Below are 25,658 nucleotides of genomic sequence, written 5' to 3' on the forward strand. Positions count from 1 at the left end.
TATAGTATATTTTAGTTCCAGAAATATTATCAGAGATGTATAGGAAACATATCATTAAAATGTCAATTGATGAAAAAGACCGTAACATTTTCAATTGTATATATGAACCTAAAAACAGTGCTTCAAAATGCAGAAAGGGAAAAATAATTATAGAACAAAATAGAGAAATAGCTAATCACACAAATATATTTGAAGGGCTTTTGCTGTTGTCAGTACATTTTTAAAATAACTTTACAAGTTATTTCTAAAAAGTCCCATGTATATATAAAGATAATAGAATAGTGAGGAAAATCTTGAAAAGAGTACAAAAGTTGGAGTATGTATAATGTCCAATTCCAAGTCTTAATATAATGTTAGAGTTATGTGAAGCAGCATAAGTCTGATATAAAGCTATATCACTAGATCACTGAGGGAGAATATAGGAAGCAGGATGGTGATGGAGAAACAGATGAACATATTGAAAGTAAGGAGCATCATCCACCTCATCCCATACACATGTAATAGAACTATACACATAAACTAAAATCTGTAGGAGAAGATCATTATGAATTTAACATAGGCAGATTTTTTTCAGCAGCATTAAAAAATGCAGAATTTTAGCTTTTAATTTTATTGTTAAATTATTGTACATTAATAATATGAGGAGATTTCATTGTGATAATCCCCTACATGTGCACTGTGTACCTTGAAGTTCACCCTGCCTGTTATTGTGGCATGAAGGTGGGGGGGACAGGGAAGGGAGATAATGAGTGCTACAGTCAAACAAAGAAAAACTGGAGATGGGGAATGTTACCTGGAAACCAGAGAAAGGTCACCTTGCCACAGAGATTAAAACAGGCAAAGAAATAACATGTGACTATGTATGGGACAAGATATATCCCCCCTCCCATTTCAGTAACTTGCTCTAAATGTTATATAAGGAAGGCCCCCTTTGTTCTCAGGGCTCAGCCTTTGGGCTCAAGTCCATTGAGTCACTGCCAGCTTGCTTAATAAACTTGCTTCCTGAAAGCTTTGGGCCCTGTCTGTCTGTCTGAGCCACCCTACAACATTTCTTTGGGCTTGTCTGGGATTTGGAGCGGTGTCTTCACCTTCTTGTAGCCAGCTCAGTGCCCCTGGCCTGCCAGGAGGGCTGCCCCTGCCAGGTGCCACTGGACCTGTTGATCTAGGGAAAGGGAGCATCTCTCCCGGGGAACTGAGGAGGTGAGTTTCAGTCACACAAAGAAACCAGGAAAGGCTTGGAACCCCATTCATCAGACTGGTAAGAAGCCAGGTTTGAATTCAGGCCTGTTTCAGGAAGCAGAAGGGGAGTCTGATCAACTCCCAAAAGAGACACCTTAGTAACCACCTCTTGGGATGACACTGTGTCTGGAAGATTCAAGGAGCAGGGTGGAAGTACTGAGCTGTGTGAGGGTGTATGAAAATGCAAACCTGAGACACAGCCCAGTTGCAAAGTGAATGCGGTACTGATCCACAGGTACGAAGCAAATTCATGTGATCCAGGGTAAAGCCCTAACAGAGCCTCCAGTCTAGGCCTTATACAGACTCACTATGGCCAGGAGATGCCCAAATCTCTGTGAGGGAAGTGACTGGGGATGGACGAGGCTAGTGGTTTTTTTCCTGTGTGCCAGAGAGGAGGACCCCTAACCTACTCTCCACAACATTCATCCCTTCTGTCTCTGTTGACTTCTGGTAACGGGAGGAATCAGAGGAGGTCAGAGTAAGAACACCCCCCCCTAGGGTTCATGCTTACAAGGGATTTAATGGAGGTTACAGAATTGAGCTGACTCCTGACACGCTTAGGAACTTCTGTGAAATAGACTGGCCTGCTTTTGGTGTAGGATGGCCCTCAGAGGGGTCATTAGACAAGGTCATAGCCAATAGAGTTTTTGAAGTGGTTGTAAGGGAGCCTGGACACCCAGATGGTTCCTTATATTAATTGTTGGCAGGATGCAGTCCTCAGTTGGCCCACGTGTCTAACGGTACACATAGAGGAGATATGTAGGGTAATGGTAGCCAGGTTGGCAGCAGCTTCCAAATGCAGGGAACAATGCAAAAAGTGAGAGAAACCCATATTAGCAGCCCCCTTATGTGCCACTGTACCCACCTTTGCCACCGCTGCCCACCTCTTTGCCTCCATCCTCAGAAGGGGAAGCAGCATCCGATGCAGAAGCCCCAACAGCAGATACACCTACAAGGCCAGGCCCAGGAGTCCCTGAGACTACAACAACCCCACCTTACTCAGGCCCCATGAACTTCAAGCTCACTCTGAACCCACCAGGCCTCACTCCACAGCACCCTGTGAGATTGACTCCTAGGTTCAACCAGAAACATTTGAACAGTCCCACTACAGGCCTAGCCTCTCCCCCAGGACCCATTGCTCTGCAGATGCCTCTCAGAGAGGACCAAGGCCAAATATATTCATTTACCAGCCCTTCACCACCACAGACCTCCTTAATTGGAAGCACCATATCCCTCCTTCACAAAAAAACCTCAGTCTCTGATTGATCTAATGCAGTCCATCATCCAAACTCATAAGCCCACCTGGACAGACTGCTGACAGCTTCTTCTGAGCATTTAATACTGCGGAGCTACACTGTATAGCTTTAGCAGCTCTAAGTGGCTGGAAGATCATGCTCCTGTGGACACTTTAAATGCCCAAGCTCATGCTCAGGGCCAGTTCCCCAAGGAGGACCCCCACTGGGGCCCTAATGATGACCAAGATTACCAAAGGCTTGAACGGTATCAGGAGGCATAAAAAAAAGGAGGGGGAGGCCATAAACATGAGTAAGACAAAAGAAGACCTCCAAGAGCCAGATAAAAACCTCAGTCAGTTTTATGAGCAGCTGTTTGAGGCCTTCCACCTGTACACTCCTCTTGACCCAAAGGCAGCAGAAAACCAAAGGATGATTAATGCATTTGTCAGCCAGCCACAGGGGAACATATTTTCAAATTTTCAAAAGCTTGAGGGGTTTGCTGGTATGAACATCAGCCAGCTTCTGGAGGTAGCTACAAAAGTCTTTATCAATTGAGATCAGGAGGCCAAATGGGAGGTTAATGGAAAGATAAAAAAGGAAGGTGGACCCCTTGCTGCATCTCTAGCCAGTCAGGTGGGCCCCTGCATACAGGCCATGGCAGAGGAAAAGGCAATTCCCATAGACAGCAGTCAGTGCCCTGAGAGCAGTTTGCCTACTGTTGTCTGGAAGAACACTGGAAAAATGAATGTCCTCAACAGCCCAGGGACACCCAGAAGGCCCCCTAAACCAAAGGCAGAAACCAGTTGTTAAAGGAAAGTATTTGCCAGCTCAGGGGAAAAGCAGCCACTGGGAGGAAAACATTGCTAGGCTGGCCACTTTTGAGGACCAGGATAGACTGGGCTCTATTCTATTAGGCCACCAGTAGCCAATGGTCCAAATAAAGATAGGGGGCTGTCCCATTGACCTAATGGTGGACAGTCTCAGAACATACATCTGGTGGTGGTAGAATTAAAGCTGGGAGATACCCCTTTTAGCCAGAGGCAATACTACATCCCTTGTGAGGCCCAAATTTGGACCCAAAAGCATCTTCACAGACTACCTCCCTGCAGTCAACTCAGCAACTGTCACTTTACAGCCCATGGTCCCAAACCCATGCATGCATTTTTCTGCATCCACCTGGCTAAGTTCTAGTACTGGAAAAAAGGGACACACCCCTCCAGTACATAGATGACCATTTGTTAGCTGGACTAACTCAGGAGGATTGTATGGAAGAAACTGACTTCCTTCTCTTTTGTGGAAGGCAGGTTATAATGTTTGCCAAAAGAAAGCCCAGATTTGCCAGGATATTGTCAAATATTTTGGTTTTTACCTGTCACAAAGACAACATAGACTGGGCCCTGAGAGGAAACAGGTCATCTGTTCCATTGCGGCCCCTAAGACCTGTTGACAGATTAGCGAATTTCTAGTGACTGCAGGTTTCTGCCAGATCTGGACCCCCAATTACTCTTTCTTGGCAAAACCCCTTTATGAAGACACAAAGTAGGAAGAACAGAAACCCATGATATGGGGAGAGGAGCTCAAAATTCCTTTAAAAAAAATTAAGAGGGCACTCACAAATGGCCTTGCCAGATGTGATGAAGCCCTTCTTCCTATATGCACATGAGACTGAGGACAGCTGTAGGAGTCTTGACACAGATGCTAGGTTCTGGCACAGCCCAGTGGCCTATTTATCAAAGCAACTTGATGCCATTTCCCGAGGCTCGCTGCCCTGCCTGTGCACCCTGGTAGCCACTGCCATGTTGGTGGCTGAAGCAAATAAACTTACTTTGGAACAAGAACTCACAGTCCAAGTTCCCCACTCTATTTTAAGGAATGGACAAGAAATTCTGAAATTGCTAGAAGCTGTATGGGCTCCTAAGTAAGTAGTTGTCATGCACTGCCGAGGGCACCAGAAAGGCGAGACAACAGCTGTTTAGGGAAACTGAAAAGCTGATTGGGAAGCCAAAAGAGCAGCTCTCACAGGATGACAAACTTCAACTTCACTGACAGTTGCCTTGTTCCTGTGCCCTTTATCTGAACACAAAAACAGGCTTGGTTTAAGACTGAGGAGAAAAATTTTCTACAGGGCAGATGGTGGAAGTTTGCCACCTGCCACATTGCAATCCCAGAGTCATTGGCTCCTACATTTGTCAAACAGTTCCATAAAGGAACTCACTCAGGGCAAAAAGCTCTCAAGACCACTTTGGCCCAGTATTTTATGTCCCCAAGCTCTCTGGTATATGTGAAAGGTACAGTCTGTGTGCCAAAAATAATCCCCAAAAGGGCCAAGAGTGCCACCCTAGTGCAAAGTATTGGAGGAACTCCTTTTAAAAACTTTAAAAGGATTGTGGACTTTACTGAGATTCCACAGGCCAGAAGATGTTAATATTTGCTTTTCAGGATGGGTGGAAGCCTTTCTTACTGGGACTGAGAAAGCATGGGAAGTGGCCAGGTGCCTGTTAAAGGAAATCATTCCTTGATTCAGAATACCTATGTCTATTGGGTCAGACAATGGGCCAGCCTCTGTGGCTAAGGTGGTATAGTTTATGGCTAAAGATTAGGAATAACTTGAAAGCTACACATGGCCTACCGCCCCCAGAGTTCAGGGAAAGTAGAATGTTTATACATTCTAAACTCTAAAATTGCAATTGGAAAAACTATGCCACTAGATACACCTACAATGGGATCAGTTACTGCTCAGGATTAGGTCTAGCCAGACGGGTTTCTCCCCTTTAGAAATTCTTCTGGGATGCCCACTCATTTTAGTTAAAGGCCTGCGAGGAGGCCTTAAGAAAATAGGTGACCTCAACCAAGGCAGGCCCTCAGGTTGACTCTCTAAAATCAATGACTGATTAGCCTGACAACTCCCACAACCCTTATAAACCAAGGGATGCTGTTTTGGTAAAGAAATGGAATATTCCTTTATTCCATAAGGAATAAAAGGGGGGCAACTTTTGTTGTTTTATCCACCACCACCACAGTTAAAGTAGCAGAGATCATTCTCTGGATCCACCACAGCTGAGTAGCTCTTTGCTCTCACATGAGCTTTCCAGCTTGCTACAGGACAGCAGGACCCTGCTCCCAGGAGACAAAAGGAGGCCACAAATGAGGAGACATCAGCCCCGCTCTAGTCAATCTGGAAGCTGACTAGTCTATGCATGGTGGAAGCTTGAGGAGTTGCCCATCTCACCTTTGAGGATGAGTCCCTTTCATGTTTTCTTCTTGCTAATCTTGGTCAGCTCTCTACTTGGGGACTCCCAGGCTTTGGACTGTGACTCATGTATGCACACTACCTGAGCAGGAAGTGTTGTTACCAAAAGTCTGGTTTTCCATACTTCTTATTCTTGTGCAGACCTCAGAGAGATGGAGTCCCAGTGACCTGTTCAGGGGCTGGTTCTCAACCCTGTGTGGGTTCAAGACCTTAATAGGGGCAATGTTCCTTGTCTTAGAAGCATGCCTGATGTTACCCTGCCTGATCCCCCTGATACTGCAGTCTTGATTCAGAACCATTATGAAAGCCACTACAAAAAAAAAAAAAAGGTAGCTACTCATGTAATATCACTATGGAAATATAAACCCCTAGATCAAGATGGTGTTCTTTGACCCAAAAGTGCATCAAAGCAGAGGAATGTGGCAGAAAGGCAGGGAGCATCAAAGGGAGGAATGTGGCAGAAAGGCAGGGAGCATCAAAGGGAGGAATGTGGCAGAAAGGCAGGGAGGGGGAAGAGAGATAGTGAGTGCTACAGTGAAACAAAGAAAAACCAGAGTTGGGGAATATCACCTGGAGACCACAGAAGGGTCACCTCACCCCAGAGGTTAAAGCAGCCAATGAAATCACATGTGACTCTGTATGGGACAAGCTGTACTCCCCCTATTTATGTAACCTGTTCTAAATGTTACATTAGGAAGTCCCCCTTTGTTCTCGGGGCTCAGCCTTTGGACTAGGGTCCACTGAGTCACTGCCGGCTTGCTTAATAAATGTGCTTCCCAAAAGCTTTGGTGCCCTGTCTCTGCCTGAGCCATCCTACAACATTGTATTTCCATTTCTTCCCTCTTCCTACTCCCTTTCACTATGCTGCCTTCATATGTGTATGTGTAGAATACTTCCAGCCTTTCCATCCCTCAGTAACCTTAATTTTCAATTGATAAATGAACCTAATCAGAATTAATATGTCTGTTTATAAAACAAGTCAGTATTATGGAAAACAAATGTACCTACAAAATATAGACCTAGCAAAGGACTAATGTCCAAAATGAACTTTTGCAAATAAATTATGAAAAGATAATCTACAAATTTAGAAAACTGATCTTGAGTGGGTACTGCTCAAAAGAGATATGAATGGCCTTCAGCCAATGAAAAAAATGCATCACTAATTGTTATTAGTTGATCAAAATGAAATATTATTCTATACCACTAGATGGGCTAAAAATAAAAACAAAAATGAACGAGCAATCATAATGTTCATTGGAATGGGATGCAAATGGACCTTTTATTCACTCATATTGGGAATGTTTGAGCTGGTGGTTTCTTATACAAACAAATACTTACTCCATCCTAAATAATTACCTAAAGAAAGTGAAAACATGTGCTCATAAAGACACTTCAAAAGGATGTTTCAAGCACTGCTATCCATAATAACAGAAAATTAGAAAAAGCCAAATATCTATCATAGGAGAATAAGAAGCAAATTGCGGTATAGATGTATCTTTAAATACCTCTTATTAATTAAGGGGTACTTATGATATGTATAAAATCATACATGCATTGAAAAAAGATTACAGTTCACAAAATAAGGCACACTCCTCCATGTCCTAAAATTTACATTATTTGACTCAGTTTTTATAAAGTATAAGGACAGGAAAAATTTATCTTTGGTGACAGAAAATGGAACAATATCTGTCTTTAAGATAGGGGCACAAATTGTATGAGATGGAACACCAATTAAGTGGATAATATACATGTTGATCTTAATTAGGGTCTTCAAAATATAGCCCTTCAATATATATACTTTACTGTGTATATGTTTTAACTCAATTTGTAAAAATATTTTAGCAGAGCCACCATTAACACTATTATGTTGATTAGTAAGTCTCTGTTCTATAGATTTAGAGGCTACTTCTTCCTGGAGTCTTACACTTAGTGGAAGCATTTAAGGACTTTGGGTTGTCATTAACTCTTTTTCTTTTCTTTTCACTTTCTTAAATTGTGCTGGGTTGGGGGTACATTGTGGCATTTATAAAAGTTCTTGCAATATATTAAATATGTCATACTTGAATTCATCCCTCCACCATTCTCCTTTACCTCTCCCTCCCCCCATTCCTCGAATAGTTTCAACAGGTATCATTTCTCCATATACATAAATGTGTACACAGTATTTGAACTATATTCACTGTCTTTCCTCACTTCTTTCCCCCCGCCCCTGATTCACTTTCTGGTGACTATTGTACAAGTCAATAAATTGTTGCTAGTTTACCCTATTCTATTGTATGGATACAATATCTCTCTTGTTCAATTGTTAGCAAAACTATCTTACAAGCACAGTAATAAGACATCATCTTACAGAGCAATGACCATCACACCTTAGAGTTGAAATAGAATCCTGTTTAATACAATTACAATACACATTCTCTTTTTTAATTTAAAAATATACATTTGTGCCCTAGTCAGTAGCACTTAATATTTTGCTTTTCTAATTTCCACATAGTACATGTGGCACATCTTATATCGCAAGTAAATTCTCTGCAGCACTTCTATAGAAATTATAGATACTTGGGTGAATGTTGTACTTTTCTCTTTCTACTAGGACATAGAGATAACTATTGACTGTTAATGAGATGAAAGTAATTTTTGCTGCAATGGGAGAGAAAAAATATAAATAAGAAAAATGGAAGAGGGAAAGAGAAAGAACAAAGACAAAGAGATGTAAAATTATTAACACTTAAATTCTAAATGTTTGCACTTTACTCATCAAAATTGTAGTAAATGAACATGTGATATTTGCTGGTTTATGTAGAGCTTCGTTATTACGGTATTAAAACTGACTACTGTGCCATGAATAGCTAATAAGTATTTATTAATAACATTTTACCAAACTGTCTTAGCAATAGTTATTCATGAAGCTATTTGGCAGATTGAAGGATTATATCCATATTAACTAACTAGAATCCAAATACTTTATAGTGTCTACCACTGTACGTACTACAGTAGCATAAGAAGCGAGCCTGGCAATCCTGGCTGAAAATGATATAAATAATGCTACCACCCATCTGCATATCGAAAATATTGAAAGGATACTAGTTAACATTTGAGCTTTCAAGGAAGATAAAAAAACATAAGATACAGGTAGAGAAGGAAAGTATAGTATTTTTCAGGAAATTGTTTTAGAAGTCTTAAAGATATACATATTTCAAGCAGTCTACAAATCAGTATTGTTAGTTATAGCCATCTATAAAATTTAAATCATGTTAAATAATGTTGCAAATTATTTTCAATTTATGAGGACTGCGTTAAAATATAGCAATTTTGTATTTCCTTAACTTTATAAATAGTAACTTTTATATCTGTATATTTCCATTTAATTAATAGAATTTAATTTTTCTCAGTCTTTCCTAAATAAGCCTTATTTTTTAGTGCAGATGTAAGCTCACAACAAAATTGAGAGAGTGCCCCATAGATTTCCTATTTAATCCCTGTACCCACACAAGCATGGTCTACCCCATTATCAACACCTCACCACAGAGATAGATTTGTTACAATTAGTAAACCTACATTGATGCATAATTATCACTCAAAGTTCATAGTTGACAGGAGTGCTCACCTTACTATTGTGTATAATTTGAGTTTGGATAAATTTATAATAACATGTATCAAACATTATAGTATCATGTACAAAAGTTTCATTGTCCTAAATACACTCCGTGCTGCACTTACCTGTCCTTTCTCCCAAGTCCTGAACAAATACTAACTCTTATTATCTCAAGTTTTGCCTTTTACAGAATGTCCTATAGATGTAATCATATAGTATGCTGGCTTCTCAAATTGGCCTTTTAAACTTGCTAATATGCATTTAACTTTCCTGTGTGTCTTCTTATGGCTCTATAACTCACTCCATTTTAGCACTTAATAATGTTCTACTGTCTATATTACTAGTTTATTAATCTAGTCACCTACTGTAAAACATTTGATTAGTCTTCCAAGATTGAGGGAATTATGAGTAAAATTTCTATGAATATTCATGTGTAGCCTTCTGTGTGAATATATATTTTTGATTTCTTTATGTAAATACAAGGAGCATAATTTCTGGACTATTTGGTGAGAGTAGACTTAGTTTTGTAGGAAACTGCCAAACTCCCTTCCTAGGGACTGTATCATTTTGCATTCCCACCAGCAATAAATGTTGCTCCAGATCCTCATCAATATTTGATGTTGCCAATATTTTGAATTTTGATTATTATAACGGATATGTAGTAGTTCCTCATTTTTATTTTAATTTTCATTTCCCTGATAACAGGTGATGTGAAACATCTTTTCATACATTCATTTGCCATCTGAATATCTTCTTTGTTGAAGGGTCTGTTAGAGTCATTGGCCCATTTTTAAATCTAATTAGTTATTTTCTTATTGTTGCATTTGAAGAGTTTTTAAAGCAATTATTGTGAAGTTAGATAAAAGGTTAATATATAAAATCCAATAGTTTTCCCTATACACTGGATGTGTATAAATGGAAATTCGAGTTGAAAACATATTGTCATTTACATTAGCACTCAAAAAAACACTTTAGTATACATTTAACAAAAATACATACAAGACATATGTCAGGAAAACTACAGAATTTTGACAAAATAAAATCAAAGTACAAAAACAGAAAAATATTCTATGTTTATGGATACAAAGACTCAATATTTTCAATATATTAGTTTTTCTAATACTGATCTATATATTTAACATAATTCCAATTGAAGTCCAAACAAATTGCTGCATGGATATTGATTAACTGATTCTGAAGTTTAGAGTCAAAATATCCAGAATAGCAAATATAATATCAAAGGAAAAGAACAAAGTTGAAGGACTGATATTGACTTCACATATAACGAAACTATATTAATCAAGGTAGCATAGTAGTGGTGAAAGAATAGACAAATTAACAGAACAGAACGAAGAGTTCAGAATTTGACCCACACTAATGGAGTTAACTGACCACTGGCAGAGCAATAAAGGCTTAAAAATGGAGTAAATTTAATCTAGCCAATAAATGGAGCTGGAACAAGTGGACATTCTCAAACAAAACATGCTACTGCACCTAGCTTTTAGTTGAGATGAGGTCTTGTGAACTTCTTTTCCAGTGCTGACCTCAAACCATGATCCCCCAATCTCTGCCTCCTGAGTAGCAGCAGGTTTGTCTGTTTGTCCTTATTACATTAACCTCATGTATTTCATGCTCTGTTATTAGGTGTATAGTCATTAAAGTTTTTTTATCATCTTGAAGAAGTAATCTCTTTAGCATTTTGTAATGTCATCCTTTATCATGGATAATTTTCCATGTTTCAAAGTCTACCTTATCTAAAATAACATAGATAAACAAGTACTCCTTTGTTTATTACTAGTGTGGCATATCTTTTTCTGTTTCATTACTTTTAATGTATCTGTGTCTCTTTATTTACTTGGAAGTTTCTTATAGACATACACAATGTTTTATTTTGATCTACTCTGAAAGTCTGTATGTTTTAATTCATATAATTACACCATTCACATTTATAGTGATTATTGATATAAGTGGATTAATATCTACTTTATTTATAACTATTTTCTATTAATTACCCTTGTTCTTTATTTGTTTTTGATATTTCAGCCTTTTCTTAAACCAGAGAGGTATTTAAATCACTTAAATATTTTGTAAGGTTTCATTTCCTTCCTTTTTTCACATACCAATTACACTTATTTTTTAAATATTTGCATTGGTTATTCTAGAGTTCACATATTTTCATTTGTAATACACATTTACAAAGATTCCAAACAATCTGAGTCTATTTTCAAATAACACTATATTTTCACAAATAGTGCTCTTGCCTGTGACAGAGTAGTCCAAATCTCTTCCTCCTACATGTTATTGCATTGGTATCATTTATTTCTCTTATCCTTCCAATATATTGTTCCTATTATTTTGAACAAACTGTCAAATCAATTAAGAATGAGAAAATATATTTTACTTTCATTTGTTTCATTTTTAAACCCTGTTCCTTTCTTTATGTGTGTCCAATATTCTGAGAATATGGTTTTCCTTCTCTCTGAAGGACCTCTTTTCAAATTTTCTTGTAAGAGAGACCTCTCAATAACAATTTCCTTTAATTTTTGTTTGTCTAAGAAAGCCTCAGTCTCTCTTTTACTGATGAATGATAGCTTTGCAGATTTCTCCTGTTTGTGTGTATGTGTGCAAACATATACACACAAACACATAAACACATGCAAACATGTGTTCTCAAAATATTTCACTTCATTCTCTTCTGGCTGGCATGGTTTCTGAAAAGAAGCCTTATGTAATTCTTACACTTGTTCTTTTATTTGTACTGTTCCCTCACCCGTCATCTTGTTTCAAGATTTTCCTCATTGATTTATTTTCTTCAGTTTGCATGTGACATGCCCGCATGTACTATTTGGGGGATTTAACTTGATTAGATTCTCTGAGTTTCCTGTATCTGTAATGTAGCATTAATTTTAGGAAATTCTCAGTCATTAGTTTTTCTGTCCCTTTCACTTTTGCTTCTCATTTCCTTTAGTTTTTTTTTTTTTTCTTAGAAAGTGGAGAGATCTCCCATGCTCATGGATTGGTAGAATCAACATAGTAAAAATGTTGATACTCCCAAAAGTAATCTACATGTTTAATTCAATTCCCATCAAAATTCCAATGACATTCATTAAAGAGATTGAAAAATCTACTGTTAAATTTATATGGAAACACAAGAGGCCACGAATAGCCAAGGCAATACTCAGTCAAAAGAACAATGCAGGAGGTATCACAATACCTGACTTCAAACTATATTACAAAGCAATAACAATAAAAACAGCATGGTACTGGCACAAAAACAGACATGAAGACCAGTGAAACAGAATAGAGGATCCAGATATGAAGCCACACAACTATAAGCAACTTATCTTCGACAAAGGAGCTAAAAATATACGATGGAGAAATAGCAGCCTCTTCAACAAAAACTGCTGGGAAAACTGGTTAGCAGTCTGCAAAAAACTGAAACTAGATCCATGTATATCACCCTATACCAAGATTAACTCAAAATGGGTCAAGGATCTTACTATCAGACCCCAAACTCTTAAGTTGATACAAGAAAGAGTAGGAAATACTCTGGAGTTAGTAGGTATAGGTAAGAACTTTCTCAATGAAACCCCAGCAGCACAGCAACTAAGAGATAGCATAGATAAATGGGACCTCATAAAACTAAAAAGCTTCTGTTCATCAAAAGAAATGGTCTCTAAACTGAAGAGAACACCCACAGAGTGGGAGAATATATTTGCTAGCTATACATCAGACAAAGGACTGATAACCAGAATTTCCATGTTTCTGTTCATGTTATCTATTCGTTCTTACATGCCACCTTTTTCATTAGCACCCTTAGCACATTAATAGCTATTTTAAAGTCAGTCTGATTACTTCATAATCTCTGCCATATCTGAGTCTGCTTCTGATACTTTTTATATCTCTACTAATTGTGATTTTTTTATCTTTTAACATGTCTAATTTTTGTTAATTTTTTTGTTCAGTCCTAGATAAAAGAACTGAATTAGATAGGACTTTAATGTAACATTGCATGTTTATCTAAGAGTTACACTGTACTCACTGTTAGTTATTATAATTGCTATGTCAGAGGCTAATATTTCTTCTAGTGTTCTTGTTTTTGTCTCCCCTATTGCCTTTGAGTTTTCCTAAAGACTCCTTAGTAGAGTCCAATGCTTTAAATTCTTTCAGCCATAATAACCTGTTAATATGCAGGTGCTTGATTAAAGTGATAGTAAGGTATAAGGGGAGGGGAACCATTCTCCAGCAGCTCTATGCTTACATCTCACTCATTTAGTAAGTCTGTGTCTATGGATTCAACTTTGTTTCACAAGTGTTTCTGAGCCTTTTAGATTTATGTGAGGCAAGAAGGCACTGAGTGTGGAAGTTATATATTTTCCTTTTTCCAGATCCATTATTCTCTGGTGAAAACCCAAGTAACTTAAGTTGAACTAAAATAGTTTCACTTAAAAACAGACTAAGATTTTTTAGTTTGGGTTTTTTTTTTTTAATGGAGTTCTCTAACTTATTACAGAGGTAAAAGTCTCAAAAGTGTATATCCCCACTGAAATTGGGTCACCAATAGTTTCTTGTTTGGTTGGTTTGGTCTTTGTTTGTTTGGTTTGTTTTTTTAATCACTGAAGTTATTATGAAGTCTGTGGCACTAGGCAATTAACTGTTCCTAGCAAAATTCTAGTGTGAATTCTGTTCCCAGTAAACTGTGATTTTTTTTTTAATTTAGTTGATTTTCTGTGTGATTGGGGGAGGAAGGGATAATTGGTTTTCCCATGATCTCAATTTTCTAATGAATTGGGAATTGCTGATTTTTCAGTTTTTTCACCTTTTTTCTTAATATGAGGATGGGAATAATGGCTTTCCAAATTTGTTTTATGTTGTATGAGAAACTTGCAATCACCACATTTTTTGATATATGTATATTTTAAACTTTAATTTTTAGCAGCAAACTCATTTGGATTAGTTGAGTACATTTACAGGAGTGATTTGTATATCCTTGGAGTTATTTGAGGGCTTAAAGACAACTACCATTGATAAATCATAAAAATGAACAGCACAAGAACTCTGCAAAATCAGGTATCATGAAAAAATATGCAAGGCAACAAGTGGCATCCAGAGTCAGTAGACAACACAAAGATACTTTTAAAAAGAAATGTAAGCAGAGGGTATAAGTTGACAGAATGAATTGCTAATGATTAAACAGATCAGCTATTCTTGTGGTATTTTGCATATTCCTACTAAGTAGAGTATTGTCGAATATTACTTTAGAAAAACAGTAGAGACTACAGGTTTTCTGATAGTATTTTTCTTCTATTTGTTACTCCTCTTTGCCAAGTCAGTTGATATAACATTTCTAGGGATAAAAATTATTTATAGGAAAAATTCTTAAATCAGAAATAAGTTTGAGAATCCTACAAAGTAACATTGTTAACTGGACATATTATAGTGCTTAAGAGCTTTGACTCTGAAGACAATAGAATCTAGATTTGATGCAGATCTCACACTATATTAGTTGGAGTAACCATTGAATTGATGGGAGAGAGAGAGAGAGAGAGAACACTAAATATAAAGCATTACAAAAAGATGATTTAGACAACTTATTTCTCTCTCATGGAAAAGTTTAGGCAAGCTGTCCTGATCTGGTTTGTAGTTTGACAATGTTAGTTCTCAATCTCTTTGCATTGTGTTGTTTTGTCACATTTAGCCCACAACTTTCAGATATTTGGCTAGGTAAGAGCCAGTCCTTGAAAACAACATAATATTGTAGCTTGTCTATAAATAGCTGCAATAGAGGAAAGGAAATGGGCCTCCTAGTTGGAGTTTCAGCCACATACCTAACTTACTCTTAGTTTTTTGGTAATGAGAAGAGAAAAGGGAAGAATGGATATTGGAGAATATCTAACATTCCCTAGAACATTGTTTATTGTGTGACTATGGGAAAGGCATTTTTCTTCTCTGAGACAGTTTCCTCACCTGTAGAACAGGAATATTGATCAAATATACACACAGGACACTTATTTACTAAACACTAAGTGTCATAGAAAATGGCTGATTATTATTATCAATGTGTATTATTAAGTTAAATACACAGAAATTTCCCTCCACGCATAATATATGGTTAAGTATTTTCTCAGGACTTTGAGTTCAGAATTTCACCACAGTATACAAAAATTATGTTTCTATAGATTTTAAAAGAGAGCTTTAATCAAGAATTGCACTTAAGTATTAATAATTTTAATTGACATTGCTATTTCTACTAGATATTTGTAGCTAAAGGTATCAATCTGTGAATATAAAATACTTTTATTCACACTGGGAAAAATGAATCAACATGCTCTTCATTGTTTGCCTGTAATTTAAGAATACTAGCACTTACTTTCAGCTTTTATCAGACTCTATGTTCTCACAAAAAATATTTATGCAGAACCACCAAATAATTCTATGCCAAGAATTTATTCTAACTTAACTCAATGTGTATGAAAATTTGAAAATTTAACATATAATCAAATTTTTAATTTTTTATTTAATATTTGGATTTAACATTAGTTAAATCACAATTTTGGCAAGTATATTTGACCAAAATAAACATGTTTTCTTTCTTCTGGGGAACAATAACCATATATTATTTCATATTTGGGTGGATTACTAAAAATTGGCTAGATAGCTTATTTGTAATTTTTACATAGTGATTGCTGTTGAAGTTAGTCCTTCAAATCACAACAATACCACATTTTCAATGACAATAATTCACCTGTAAAGAATATTCTCTGTACCCTGACAGGATTCATTATTCTGATTTCAAAAGCAAAATGGGTGTAATATACCTCACTCTACAGAATTTAAGATATGATTACATATTATCTCAGGCATTTGAGGTTATATTGGATGCACTATGTTGTGAAAATAAATGTATTAAATAAGCCACAATCAATGCACACTTGATTTTGTGTACATAATTTCCAGCTTAATTCAGAAAGGCATTTTTCTATGACTCTTTCTTTTCTCTCTGTCCATTATCTATTTTCTAGATATGCAGTATATGAATTTGAAACCTAAGACAACCAAATTTTTTATCATCTTAATCTAAGGCATAAACGTGAAAACTATTGTGCCAAGTTAAAAAGATAAAAGCAAAAATATCCCAAATTCTAGGTTATAAATAAGCTAACATATAACTCTGGCTTGTGAGCCTTCTATATGTTGACATGCTGCAAGACTCCTCATCAAGTGCAGCACCATTCTGCTTACAGTTGAAGAAAACTCTGTACCTGATATTGACCTTTTAAAGAAACCAAGGACAATCTTTTTCACAGATTAAAAGACCATAAAAGTGCTAGTTCTGCCATTGCCAGAAGCACTAACTGAACCTCTAAAGAGAATTATTTTCCAAAAGAAAAAAAATGGATTTAGACAAGTTTCTGTAATATGCACCATTCTTAACAAGGGAAATAGAAAAGAAAGCATATCAAATCAGCTGTTAGCTAGGATGAATTAACAAGAATGGCTTGATGCCATCTGAGCTAGGCAGTGTTGTGTTACAATTTTGCCTTTAAAAAATTCCTTATGTGTAGTCAGCAGGACTCTGGCCTTTTAACTTTTAACATGCTTCTGCAGTTAAGCTGCTCTGCTCCACACTCAAATAGCTGTCCACAGCTGCTGCAAATTGATTTATCTCCAGATAATGGCTGCAGCTGATGACCAAAATGTCACTGTGAAACTCTTTAGCAATTTAAGGTATATTTGCCCTAATATAACCTGGTTTTAATGCTATTTTAAAATGTATTAGCATCTGCACAAATTCTTAAAGGAATATTTAAATTGTATTTAATATGGAGCTTCTTTTTTTTTACTCCATGATATTTGGAGTTTTTTGTGACATTTTTCTTTTTTGTTCCCCAAAAAACATAGCCCCAAAGTAGTATAGTAGCTGCAGGAAAGGTGCCATGGTTTCCAGAGTTGGAAACATCCAGGTGACAGGCAGTGCTACACCAAGACTTTGTTCAGTGAGCACCAATTCAGATCACATTTAGGATTCCTTAAACATTACATAGGTCCTAATGTTACCAGAAAATAGTATAGTCATAAAAATGTGGACTATTTTTTTTTGAAAAATTCAATTCTTTAAATAACTTTTAATCATTATTAATATATTAGAGATCTATTAGTACAGACAATTATGGTGATGGAACTCTGTGAATAAAATATTTTTAATATAAGACTATGTTACTGATTCACAGAGTGGAATACTTTCAACTGAGGTTAATTCTTATTTTAGTCTACAAATTTTTACCAAAGAGACTTTTCTTAAATACACAATCACTTGCAGAGTAGAATTATGCTGGTTAAATATTTATCAGTAAGACCATTTCAGGACAAGGAACTCACTTATGAAGCAATCACATATAACTTTCTTAGTAAGATGTAACATGCAAGTGAGGATATTAATCTAATTTGGTAAAAGGAAAATTCAATCTAGACTTCAAAATATTCCTGTAAGAATGTCTAAAATCACACTTAAGTACAATTTTCTGATTCTGTTTTCAAGCAACAATTTTTAGACAACTATAAAAAATTAATGTATTAATTAATGTATTAGTACATCCAAACTATCTGGCAAAGTTATTGCAATGTTGCTGGCACTCATTTAATTCACAAGATCACTACAATACTCAGTGTGAACTTAAGAAACGACGACATCTGCTGTATAAACGAACACTTTTTATTCCTTTAATGGATTCTGGGTTTCCTAAAATATTAGTGACTGACCCACTTTTACAGATAGATTGAATTCAACCTATCTTTTAATGCTGAACTAATTTTATTCTAAAAATTGATTTTGTTGAAAAAGTTTCTTTGCATTTGTGCTTGTTTAACATTTTTCAAAAATTGTGAGGGGAATTATCAGTACATTTTATTCTAGAAAAGTTGCAATTCTCTAAAAGCTCCATTTTTCAGATCTATGTAAAATAGAGTATTCTTGTTTAGAAAAATGTCTCAAACACAAGATGAATTACTTGTCAGCTTCTAACATCCACAGACATTCTTAATTCACATAATAAAAAATAAAATGCAGCTTTCAGTCATATCAGTAAATAAAAAAATGTAAAAGTCAGTAATAAATGAAACAAATATCTGCAATGCTAGATATTAAGAAGAGAAAAAATTAGGTCACTAAATGGAGACATGGATAATGAATCATTTGATATCATATGCAAAAGAGTATTCAGTATTTATCGAAAAATGATTTTTAAATGGAAAGTTCATATACAAAGCATCAGTTTTAATCTGTGGAAAATAAGTGACTCTGTCATAATTACCACATTTACTTGAAAATCAGATCATAACTCATTCCTTCTGTCCATGACAATATTAACAAATAGTCTGTGCATTGAAGTTCAGGCATGAAGATGAAGATGAAAAAATGTATATGGAAGTTACAATTCTGGTATTAGTGGTCATATGTAAGAATTGGTTAAATTTCAAAACACTGAGTTGAACAAGACTGTCATATAGTTTTTAATTTTTTTCTGTAAAATTGAGTATCTATATATAAAGATTTATTAGTTTAGTTTTTTCTTACGAATAGAATTGGGTGTGAGTGCAGTTGGATAATCACTAGGTTCAAATTTTAGCACATCAAATCTAAATCACTATTTTGATAAAGGAAAAATATCTTTACCTCAACATTGTAAACTTTCATGAACCTCTCAGCAATAAGTGATCATCACCACCTTTTACTAAAGGGATAAAGTATTTAACTTTGTAAGTAATTGATTTCACTCTATAAATAGTTTCACTTCATCATTTTGGATATCTAAAAATCACTGACTCACTGATTTATTGGAATCAGGAAACAGGTGGCATTTTAACATATAAGTCATGTGAATTTTTAAATATTCTTTTTTTACTTACAATTCCTGTTTTTTATGGTTTTATTTTGAAATAATTGATTTGTGAAGATTATAAAAGTAGTAGTCAACTTCCAGTCACCATCCAGTTTCCCCAAGGTTGGCATTTTATATAATTATATAATTTATATAATTAAGTAGATGAGTGTTAACTAAATATACACAAAATACATACTGTACTATACTATGAGACTTAGTTGGATTTTATCAATTTAAAAATTATTCTTAATGTTTTACTTGAAATGGTATGATTTCATCCTTTATCCTGTGCAATGCTTAGTTAAATAGAAGGTAGTTTACCTGTGAGAAACAATAAGACCTCAACTGTGTTTTGCTGTATCGTTTTTCTTCCTCCCAGTTATAAAGGGGTAGGAGTAGAAAAAAAAAATTCCCTTGTTTCCTGTTCATTTAACAAACATATTCACCTATAAAATGAGTCCATTTTCCCCCTCTCTCATTTGCGTTTCCCAAGACTGCAGACTTCAAGCACATGTGCATCGACACCTGAGAGTGACAGGATCTGATGTGTGTCTTCTTGCAGATGTAGTGCTCATGATCATGAGGGAATGAATGTGTAATGCTGCTGATACCAGCCAAGTAATATAATGTGGTGCCGTTAGGAACATTATTCATAGTTGATGAACACATACCTTTTCTCGCGAAACACATACATTTCAGGAAGAAATGCATAGATCATTTACTGAAGCACATTTATTATAGCAAAATGTGTACCTCAACTAATGAAACACATAGATCATAGAGTAAAATGATTATACTTATATTGAGCAGACTTAACCATTTATGGATATTTTGGAGATGTACCAGTTTTGGTTAGCAGGGCAAAATTGAATTTACAAATAATATTTTTAAGGATTAAATTTTTATTATTATTTTGTTCTTCACATGCTGTTTAAAACAAAAGAGTTCTATGTGTCTTTAGCTTTGCAGTTTCTTCTATAATTACTTAAAACAATTAACAGGATATTTTTAACATGTGAATAGCAATGAAAATTGAAATATGTTTAGAGAAGGCAGGAGGCATTTGGGGGTGCCAATTTATTGCTTCCTTTCAAATGAAATTTAGCACTTGCATTTTGACATGATTGTGTTCTAGGACCAGCAGCACATCTTGACACAATCTACCTTTATCTGTAGTAACAAATGCCAAGAAAATCCAGAAATAGGATGTGAGTCCATGCCCCTGCCCCACCAGGGTCAGCAATAAACTATCAATTCCTGATGTATAAATTCAGTTAGCTCTGGCTCTCTATTGCCCTGAGAAATACAGTGGGTCAAACACTTTGTTTATGACTAAGGAATCCCAGCTTTGACCATAACCTTAACTTACCAGGGCTGGGATAGATGTGAATTCTAGGCTTTTGCTTTAGTGAGAACGTAATTCATGTGGACAAACATTGCACTGAGAAACTTTGCAAAATTGATCTGATTTGTGTCATTGTTCTGCATTGTGTGTGAAAACCTATCTTAGCCTGGGGCTCCTCATAAAGCCATGCACAATAGCTTCTACCATCTTGTGACTTTATTTCAAAAATCAAAACTAAGTCAAGGAATTATCTCCTCCATTTTACTTCTCTTTGATTCTGTTAATACCCAAGTTCAACAAAGAAGTAAAGGTAGAAAAAAAAGATCAAAATGTAAAAAATGACTCATTCCAAAAGAAGGTAAAGTAAGTCTTTATATGTGTACAATATAAAATTAGTGTTTTTACTCATTATTTAATGTAACATATCAACCCAAATTTCAGTTGCTTATCTATCTTCAGAACAAACAGATTTAAATTTTATCTCTTTTCCCCTTTTAGGGGCAAAAAGATTCAAGACATTCTTCATTTTAGAAGGAGACATTGTCCTAGGGTTTGGAGCTGACTTTAGAACGCTATCCTCACCAACTTTGACTTGAAATTTTGACTAGAGATGATCATTATATTTGAAAGCTACTATTTTTTTATTTACTTATAGTACATTGCCATTCAATCTTGGATTTGTAGTTTGTTTATTTCCTATCCCCCATCTCGTGCAGACTAAAATCCTTGGGTACAGAAGTGTGGAAGATAAAATTGGATTTACTGGAATATTCAACGTAATGCACAACGGATTTTTGCACTGAGATCCTCCACTTTTCCTTAAGTTATAGGAGCTCATTTCATTATTCAGTGAACCCTCCAGTGACCCTGGGATTTCACTATATAATTTATGTTTCCTGATACAATTCAACAGTTTAATCTTATGATTTATGTGCTTCATTTATAATTTGATCATCTCAGTATAATGCATGTTTTTCTACATGATTTATGTACTTTATCCCATAATATATGTGTTTTGCTGTATGATATTTGTATTCATCAGCTATGTATTATGGCCCTGGTGGCACATTCCTAGCAAAGAAGGTAGAATACCCCAGCCTGAGGGTAAGTTTGGAGGTTAATTGCAATCAATTCACCTTCCACACAATTACACTTTCATCTGCAGGAGCTTGTGAAGTGAGCAGGCTTAACATGGCAACAGCAGGAAGCAAGTGTGCCAGTTTCTTTTTTCCCTAGATCCAAGAAAAAGCAAATTCCAGCAACAGATCAGGGAATCATTTTTGTTTTCTCTGAAAAAAAATCTTTTTGGTGTCATTAATCACATTTTCATCCTTCTGATATAACATGATCCAAGCTATTATAAATACATATTTACAGAAAGACTGGCAACAATAAGCTTTCATTTCAAATAAGCTGTTTTTTAAAAATAATAATCACTTAAGAATCATATTGAAACAACTCATAGAAATCTTCCCATAAAGCACACTTTCAAACAAACTTTCATTAAACTCATTAGTTCAGCAAATATCACTGAGTTAAGTGTTAGGCATTTTTGCTTTCTGGAGGCTTCTTTTCTGTTACATTTACCCAACCATTCATTTATTCGACAAATATATATTAAGCATTTAATCTATTCCATATAAATGTAAAACAGATCAAACCCCCTGTCTTCATAATGTTTGCATTCTAAGATGAGAAACAGACAATAAGCAAAATGAGTAAATAAAGCAAATAACAATAGTTTAGAATATGATTTGTGCTGTGAAGCAAAATAAATCAAGGAAGGAGAATCCCGCCAGGGAAGGAGAACTCCTAGTGTGGGATGGGGAATTTTTTTTTTTTTAAATCAAGTAAGTACTTAATAAAGGCTTTGCCAAGGAAGAGATAGTTGTACAAAGACTGGAAGGAGGTGAGAGAAATTACGTTAGTACATCTAAGGGAACAGTATGTACAATGAGGAGACCTCCTTGAAGGTGAAGTGTGCCTGGTGTGACCTGAAAAGGATGAGACCAGTGTGACAGAACAGGATGAGCAAAAGGGCGAGTCAAGGAAGACAAGTTCAGGGAGGTGTTAGGTAAGAAAGAGATCAAGTGTGACCTTGCAAACCATTGTAAATATTTTTATTTTTGCTCTGAGCAAGGAAAGAGACCTGAGATGGGAAATAATAATAATAACACTAACTCAGCTACCTTCTGCTTTGAAAGGATCATTAAAAGTCTGTGAGCAAAGATGAAAATGTGGACCCAAGGGACAGTAGTTGAGGGCTATTGCAAAAGTCTAGACTAGAGTGCCAGTGGATTAATTTAGTGTTAGACCATGGAGATGGTGAAAATTAGTCAGATACTAGATTTTTTTTTTAAGTTAAGCTGATGGATTGAACAGAGTGTGAAAGAAAGAAACCAACTTGGGCAGAAGCACATTAAAGTAGGATATTATGGTAAATACTTGAGTTTTCTATTAATATATTTACTTCACTGCTAAAATAAGTAAGTGGAAATGTACTACATCGTTATTCACATAGAAAGTATATATTGATAGTAGAGCATTATTAAGTCATTTGAGTTCATGTTTTCTTGATACATATTCATACTACTTCTAGTTATGTTCATGTCCTTGTTCAATGACTATCAAATATTTTACCTTTCAACTTAATCTCCAAGCAGATGATTTTCTGGGTGTATGCATAGGTGATTGTTTTTAATTCAAGAGTACAAGTAAAGAAAAATAGTGGACAATCATGAAAGTATCTACAGTTATGCTATTTTGATTTGTCCAGTTAATTGAAATAATTCCATCCATATTTTGTACATTTGTTAATACATATCAAAAAGAGCCATTATTTCTAACATGAATAATATTATATTCAAGCACTTAATGACAGAATAATAAGTAAAAATCATATAAGGGGAATTATATTCATTGTTTCTTTTTTAAACAGAATGTTTACTTAAGAAATTAAGGAAAATTCATTTCATCTGTATAAAGTTTTTCAGCAAGATCATTTGTTTGCTGTCCATGAAATAAATGCAAAATGATTGAATTTGATATTGCCATAAAATTCAAATTTCTTTTTAAACTAATTATAAATTTCACTCCTGTACAATTGTCTTCTAAGCCTGAAAAATAATATAAAAATTGCACATCTCCTATGTGTGAAAAACTTAATTCTATAAATATTTCAAGTCTAGACTTCAAGTATGAAATTCTTATCTTCCGAAAAGAACATACTCATCATTTTGATACCTATAAGTAGGTCTGAGGAAAGGGAAGGATGAGAAAAATCTTGGCTAATGTTTCACTGAGTTATAAAATTAAACAGAACATTCCTTGACTAAAACATTAGGTTGATTCAGAAACAGCCTTTAAAAAGTAAGATTACTAATCATGCTTTTTTGAGCTATTCTTTTAAAATGCTGATTATATGAATTCAAATAAATCAGTTTCTACATACTACTAGTTTTCAGAACAAAGATCTTCAAATTACTGAGATTGCAAATTTTGAAAGTAAGAGTGATTGGTAGTAATATTACAGAAGCGTTTCCCAAATTAAAAAAATATTAAATTTTAACTGTTAACTACCCAATGATCACCATTTTATTAAAGCCACATTAATTAGTATATTCAAAGTGAAATGACAGATAGTAAGTAAAATATGTGAAAAAAATTATTACTTATTTCTGCTTATTTCCTTTGATTCTCCAGTATAGCAGCATGGTGTAATATAATTTGAAAGGATAGTTTTATAGCTTGGGTGGTTGTGTGTAAAATCTATAAACTCAGGTTTTGAAGATTCTCCATTTTGGTGCATTTGAGTGCATAATTTCTAGGGTACAAGCCCTAATTTGCATATTCTACACGACCCAGGATGCATCATTAACCCCTTTGCTTCCATATTTTTAAAATAACAAAAAAATGTAATGATGTTCTATATGGACCAGGAGTGGTTTAATAGGAAACTCTGTACTCCTTCACTAAGAATGATAATTAGTAAAACTGACTGGGGTTGTGGCTCAAGTGGAGCACTTGCCTAACAAGTGTGATGACCTCAGTTCACTCCACTACCACCATGGCCAAAAAGAAAGCTGGGCATTGAAGGCTCACACTTGTAATCCTAGCTACTTGGGAAGCTGTGATAGGGAGGATTATGATTCAAACAGCCCAGGCTAATAGTTCATGAGAACACATCTCCAAAATAACCAGAGTAAAATGGATTAGATGTGTGGCTTAAGTGCAGAGCTCCTGCTTTGCAACCGTGAAGCCCTGTGTTCAAACCACAGTCCCACAAAAAAAAAAAAAAGATAATCAGTAAAACTAAAAAGAAATAGTCAAGGCATCCAAATTTCCATTAAAAAATATAATTAAGCACTTGCTGTGTACTAATCACTGCATTAATATTTCAGGGATTGAAAAATAAGATTTCCAATTCAAGAATGTACATACTAAGGAATTCAATTATTTTAAGTCAGTGTGTTAAGAGCTATGACAAATGAATACATAGGGTGCTGCAGCAGAGTATGAAATAAAGGCTCTTAGCCAGCTTGAACACATCTGAGTAAAGATTTCCCGGAAAAGGTGGGAAACTAACAGAAACCAAAGGATGGTAAGGGCAAACTCAGAAGAAAAGGATGGGCAACATACTACAAAATTAAAGGGGTGAAGACTCAGGGTTAATCAAAATGCTAGGACTTCCACTGCCTAAAGGGTGAACAGTGGGGATTTAACTTGGAAGGATAGACAAAAATTAAATTCTAGGGGATTTGAACTTTATCCTGTAGGTCAGAATTCACAGTCCTTTGTGCTGGGATACATAGCATAGGTGTAGGTATGCTCTGAATGGGTTATACCTGCAAGTCCTTGCAGCTTTCTGTGGTAAGAGGGACTCAAATTAGCAGAGCCCCACAATGAGCCACCTCAGACCTTGAACCATTGTGCTCAATTTTTTTCTTACTATGCTCTATAAATATGATCATTCCCTATAGTGCTGTGACATGAAAAAGTTAGGAATCATTCTTTGTTCATGGTAGGCCTTAAATAGTACCTGCTAAAACACAGATTTGTCTTAGGCAGACCTTCTCGGGAGAGGACCAAACCCTCCTTTGCAGGAGAGAACATA

The sequence above is a fragment of the Castor canadensis genome, chromosome 9 (assembly GCF_047511655.1).
Source record: "Castor canadensis chromosome 9, mCasCan1.hap1v2, whole genome shotgun sequence".
Classification (NCBI taxonomy): Eukaryota; Metazoa; Chordata; class Mammalia; order Rodentia; family Castoridae; genus Castor; species Castor canadensis.